This window comes from Galeopterus variegatus, unplaced genomic scaffold, assembly GCF_000696425.1.
Source record: "Galeopterus variegatus unplaced genomic scaffold, G_variegatus-3.0.2 Scaffold1184, whole genome shotgun sequence".
Taxonomy (NCBI): Eukaryota; Metazoa; Chordata; class Mammalia; order Dermoptera; family Cynocephalidae; genus Galeopterus; species Galeopterus variegatus.
This window is the reverse complement of record NW_007727295.1, coordinates 355,522-361,943: the sequence shown is the minus strand read 5'-3', so window position 1 is coordinate 361,943 and position 6,422 is coordinate 355,522. Positions and strand designations below refer to the sequence as shown.

The 6,422-nt window shown below is 39.4% G+C and overlaps 1 pseudogene; it reads left to right on the top strand.

Moving 5' to 3' along the window:
- The first annotated feature begins 215 nt into the window (after positions 1–215).
- LOC103592623 lies at positions 216–5,712 on the top strand (annotated as a pseudogene).
- The last annotated feature ends 710 nt before the right edge of the window (positions 5,713–6,422 follow it).

Below are 6,422 nucleotides of genomic sequence, written 5' to 3'. Positions count from 1 at the left end.
GCTTGTTCACGTTCATGTAGCATAGAACTGTAAGTGACTAAACAAGAATATCAATCCCAGCCTACTGACTTTAGTCCAGTTCTTTTTCCACCAAAGCACCATCAGCAACTGGTAACTGAGATACACCTGCCACATATAGTATTTCTTGGCTCTGACATGGTTTTTCTCTGTTTGTTCCATGTCTAGCTGTCTGCTGATTCTGTAGCCATGTCTCCATGGCGCCATGTCAGTGCTGCCTCTCTGCAATTACAAGCCTTCCTTTGTCTGTCATTTGAACCTAGGAGCTTTTCCAAACCTAAAGAAATAATAGAAGAAAAGACTAAATACCCTAATTTCATCTTCCTTCTATTGAAAATGAAACAAAGACATGTCTGTAGAGAGAACAAACATCCAAAAATAAAAAAAAATGTCAGGGAGATGGATGCTTCCTTCAGGGAGACTTGTAAACACGGGTCTATATTTACTCTGACTTAAAAGCTAATATTTTTAAAAGAATTGAAAATTAAAGTTATTCACTCAGATATATCACCAACTTTTATCCTGGCTTGATGACTAAGTCCAATTTCAGTATTCTCTGTCACTTGTGGTTTTAGTGAGAATTAAACTAGATAATGCAGGTCAAGCATTAGAACATTGTATGATATTTAATAAGCCCTCAATAAAGATTAGAAATAATGTTAATAATAATAAGGATAATGATGGCGTGGTGGCAGTTTTCGTAAAGAAGTTACAGAGGAGTCATGAATATTTAGTTTAAAGATTGGAAAAAAATCAAGGAGGTAGATTTTGAACATGAAAATATGTGCATCCATTTAGAGCTAATTTGTCTGTGGGTAATTTTAATTTAATTGTCTTTCCTAGAGTCTAGCATCTCATGGAAAGAACAGTAAGTTAGGAGAAACAGGGATATAGAAGAGAGTGGAAGAAACAGTCATGAATGAGTTACCAATTGGCCAGTGTATATGAAGCATAAACAAGGAAGTGAGTTTTGTTAAGATTACGAGCCATATGAAATTATTTTTTGGTTTATAAGAGGATTAAAAGGATAAAATATAAAAAGGACTATAAGAAATCTGAACAACTTGCTCTCTCTAGTCATATATATATCTACACACATATATACACACACAATATTGGATATATTTAGGCATATTATATTCCACCAGAAAAAAAAAATATATATATATGTATATATTGTGTTTCTTCAGGGAAACTTACAAACAATCCTACCAATTAAAAAATTGAAATATATAAAATATATTATGATATATATTATAATATTTATAATTATGAAATAAGTATGTATTATATATAAACTAATATATATTTCAGTTTCCTAATCCTCATTGGTAGGATTCTGTTATATTTATGAAAGATAACCTTTGTGCTCTAAGAATAAAATAGTTATATTGAAACATCTGATTATAGTAGACAATTTAATGTATTTATGAAACTGTTGCACATTTCAAAACCAATAAAGCTTGTCTTAACCTTGTTTTGATAGAATGTTTGTCTGGTTCTGGTGCTGAGCAAAGAGTATTGAAGTATCTGAAGAAAACTGGATTTCTCGGGGGTTTTCTGTTGTTTTTTACAGTTCTACTACTTTTTGTTTCATGTATTTTGTCCTTAGGTGCACGTACATTTAGGATTATGTCTTCTTGGTGAATCGATCCTTTATCACTATGTGATATTCCTATTTATTCCTAGTACTTTTCCTGCTCTGAAGTCTACTTTGATATTTATATGGTCATCCCATCTGAGGTAGGTAGATTTCTATCTTGACTCCTGAGGACTGACATTCTTTATAATAGTCTCCCTTGAGGCTGAGCAGCAAATACGATGGAATTAGTTTATGTTGTAGGACAACAGTTAAGGGATTTCGCAGATGTAATTGAAATACTCAAAGAATTGATTTTGAGTTTGTCAAAAGAGTGATTATCCCAAGTAAGTTTGAGCTAATCAGGCAAAACCTTAAGAAAAAAAAAAAAAAATAGCAGCAGCAGCAGCAGTAGCTGCTGCTCTACTATTAGCCATGAAGAGGCAAGTTGCCAAATAGTCAGAAAGGCCATGTGGCAAAATATGGTGAGTGGCCTTCAGATGCTGCTGAGGACCTCACTCGAACAAACACTTAGCTGAATTCTGCCAAGTGAGCTTGGAAGAGAATTGCAAGCCTCAGATGAGGTAGCAGCTCTGGTAGGTACTTTTGTTTCAGCTTATTGAGTTCCTGAGCACGAGATTCAGCTAAACCATACCTGGACTCCTGACCTGAGGACCCTGTGGTGTAATAAATTTGTTTTGTTTTAATCTACTAAGTTACTGATCATTTGTTATGCTTTGGCAGAAACTAATGCAGCACCAGTTTTACTTTGTTCTGTAAAATTTTATGGTATACATATATATTTTCCCAAGGGACGAAGGGAATGGCAAGATTTAGTAGGAGATCAGGAAACAACCTTGCAAAGAAGGTGGCATTTGAGCAAAGACTTGAAAGAGATAGGGAAAAAAAATCTATGTGACCCTCTGGAGGAAGAACATTTCAAGCAGAGGTAGGAGCTTGTGCAGAGCCCTGACATGAGAGTGTGCCTGCATGTCCAGGGAGCAGGGAGTCCAATAGTTGGAAAGGAACGAGCAGTGGATAAAAAGATAAAAGATGACCTCAGGGAGTTAACAATATTGAGTGGGAAGCTGAACAACTTGCTCTCTCTAGTCATATATATATCTACACACATATATACACACACAATATTGGATATATTTAGGCATATTATATTCCACCAGAAAAAAAAATATATATATATATGTATATATTGTGTTTCTTCAGGGAAACTTACAAACAATCCTACCAATTAAAAAATTGAAATATATAAAATATATTATGATATATATTATAATATTTATAATTATGAAATAAGTATGTATTAAAAATATAAATAATACCTACAAAGAAAAATAAGAAAAATATGGGAAATGCAAGTAAACATGGGCAAAAGAACAGAAACTTCACAGAAAAGAAAGTAGACAATGAGCACACGAAAAGCTGCTCTACTTTATTAGATGCCAGGGAAACGTAAATTAAAACCACAGTGCTATACCAGTACACACTGACAGAAATGTTAAAATTTAAAAGTATTTGTTATTGTTGGGCCTCTCAGCCCTCTCTGCTGATGGGGAGACCCATGTTTGCAACTACTGGCTCCTCAAGACCATCAGTAAAAATAAGTTAGCCAAGATAAATTTGGCCTGGCACATCCTGACTGGGAGAGAAGCTAGACCTGAAGATCATTGACAAGAGTGACCTGGGCTCTTTCAACACCCAAAGACTATCCCATACAGTAATAATCATAAAGGCTTTATTCATCCCAACACAACTTACTGGAAGTGACGAAGACTAAGGAATCACTCTACCTTGTCATGGAGCAGACTAGTGGAAGAGAGGTTTGATTACCTAGTGGTTCATGGCAGTATAAAAAGAAAGGAGGCCCAAGTCAAACTCTGACACACAGTGTCTGCTTGGAGTATTCTCACCAGAAGACTCTTTCAACACCCAAAGACTATCCCATACAGTAATAATCATAAAGGCTTTATTCATCCCAACACAACTTACTGGAAGTGACAAAGACTAAGGAATCACTCTACCTTGTCATGGAGCAGACTAGTGGAAGAGAGGTTTGATTACCTAGTGGTTTATGGCAGTATAAAAAGAAAGGAGGCCCAAGTCAAACTCTGACACACAGTGTCTGCTTGGAGTATTCTCACCAGAAGGTTATTGTTGATAGAAACTTAAAGGCAGACAACCTGCTCATGGATGCTAATGTGAACATCAAGATTACAGACTTTGGCTTAAGCAACAAATTCACCTTTGGCAACAAGCTGAACACCTCCCGTGGCAGTCCCCCTTAGAAAGCTCCTGAACTCTTCCAGGGCCAAAAGTATGATCGACCTGAGGTGCATGTTTGGAGTCCAGGAGTCACTATATAAATATTGATCAGTGGAGCCCTGCCTTTTGATGCACAAAATTCAAGGAGCTGTGGGAGGACATACTGAGGGGGCAATACCATATTCCCTTGTGCATGTCCACAGCACATGAAAATTTGCTCAAGAAATTCCTTGTTCTCAGTCCCAGAAAGAAAGCCTATTAGATCAAATCAAGAAATAGTGATGGATGAATGTGGGTCATGAAGATAATGATCAAAAATCTTACGTGGAGCCATCCCCTGATTATAAGGGCTCCTGAAAGACTAAGTCAATGCTGTCCATGAGTTAGACACTGGAAGAGGTCCAGGACTCACTTATAGTCCAGAACTTCAGTGAAGTGCTGGCTACCTATCTTTTCCTTGGCTACAAGAGATCTGACTCAGAGTGCTACACAAAAACTCTGAAGCCCCAGCCTTCAGCTGATCTGAGCAATAATAGCACTCCTTCCCCATCCCATGTGGCATAGCATAGTTAGTCTGCCAAAAACCAAGCAGCAGAGTTTTGGTGAGCCTGCCACTCCCACCTTTAATTCTTACTCTAGGAATACTCAGAGTAGCAACACAGAAAATCAGTGTCCTGAGAAGGACCAGGAGTCAGGTCAGAAGATCAGCAGCATAGTCAATATGCCTGCCAGATCCTCTGTGGCCAGGATAGGAAGAAGACCATCCCTGTCCCCTTCTCAAACAGTGTCCTTTCCACCAGAACAAATCAAAGCAGGACATTACCACTTTGGGAGAGGGCTATCCTTAGCCAGGCCTCCATTTGGAATGGCAAAGTCAGCCTAATTGTGTTAGGGTTGGGATTCTGTGGCTTCTGCTTCTGCCACACTGTCCCCAGTCCACCCAGCCTGCAGCAGTCTCTTAGTTCAGGCCACTATAACCAATATTACCTTAGATTTGGTCTTTTATAAACAAATAACAGAAATTTATTGCTTACAGTTCTGGAGGCTGGGAAGTCCAGGACAAAGGCGCCAGCAGATTCAGTGTCTGGTGAGGGCTTATTCTGCATTTCCTAGATGGTGCCTTCTCACTGCATCTTCACATGGTGGAAGAGGCAAACAAGCTTCCTTGTGCTTCTTTTATAAGGGTGTTGATCCCATTCAAGAGGGCAGAGCCCTCATGACCTAATCACCTTCCAAAGGCCACCATCTCTTAATACTATTGTGTGGAGATTAAGATTCAACATGTGAATTTCAGGGGACATAAACATTCAGACTATAGCAACCAGAAATCCAAGATGGCTCTTTAGCACAACCAGACTTCAGATCTGCTGCCATGGAGAGTACTTGTACATCTCAACACAACCCCATGATGTTCCTGTGTTTTGGTCTCCCCCTTAACCCACAACCCTAGCAGTGCCCATGTAGAGAGGCCCCCCCAAAAAGTAGATTTCTAAGCCCCTTTGTTTAACCTTGCAACTGGAATGTGCTTGCTTATAAGGGACCCCTAAGAGCCGGTTTAGTGGTAACATTGATTGCATCTCTGGCTTCTGTAACTCCACTGCTTGCTGATTTGGAGAAGCTGCCTTGTCAGTTTACAAAGATCCCCTACCCACATTTCCTGCCTCTGTAACCCTGCTTGATGAAGCCCCTCACCTGCTTAATGAAGCTCCCAGTTTTGGGTGGCTCTGCCTATATGAAGAAGCTTTCATGCTTGTCCAAGAAAGGTGTAAAACCCCTGTTCTCCCTGCACTCAGGTCCCAGGAATTCAGAATGTGAGTTCACCTGAGGCCTGCTAGCATAATAAATTTTCTGATTTCTCCATCTCTCTTAGTGTCTGACGTTTCCTTAGAAACCTTTCCATAACACCCATAAAAAATGAATTTCCTCCAGGTGCGTCCAAAGGAAACATTGTCTATACTGGATGACTACCCGGGTGCATGCACACACACAGTTTGCCCTGTGGTTTGACCCTAGCCGGGGCTAGCCAGGGGACATTGAGAGCTTCTTTGGCAAGTTTTCCTTAAGGTTCATACACAGAAATCTCTGTTTCAGGTTTGCCTGAAACAACTCGAAGTAATCTGAAAGCAAAGACCAAAATGAAGATATGGTCAACTGTGGTGGGCAGTAGAGGCAACAATAAAGAAAAATGAGTGGCCAAGCTCGGTTCACCACACTTCACATGGAGTACAAAGAACATGAGTTCCATGAAACCTGAAAAGATCATGGGAGATGGAGAACATGCTGGACACAAACAGTAATGAGTGGCCAAGCTCGGTTCACCACACTTCACATGGAGTACAAAGATCATGAGTTCCATGAAACCTGAAAAGATCATGGGAGATGGAGAACATGCTGGACACAAACAGTAGTGTATAAACCATACTAATAGTGCATGCTGCCACACGTTCAGGGCTTACTGGGCCAAAGCACTTCATACCATGGAAAAAAGAGGTATGCAAAGTGCTTCTGCGGTTTCTCAACATAGTTCAATTAAAGCAAATATCAA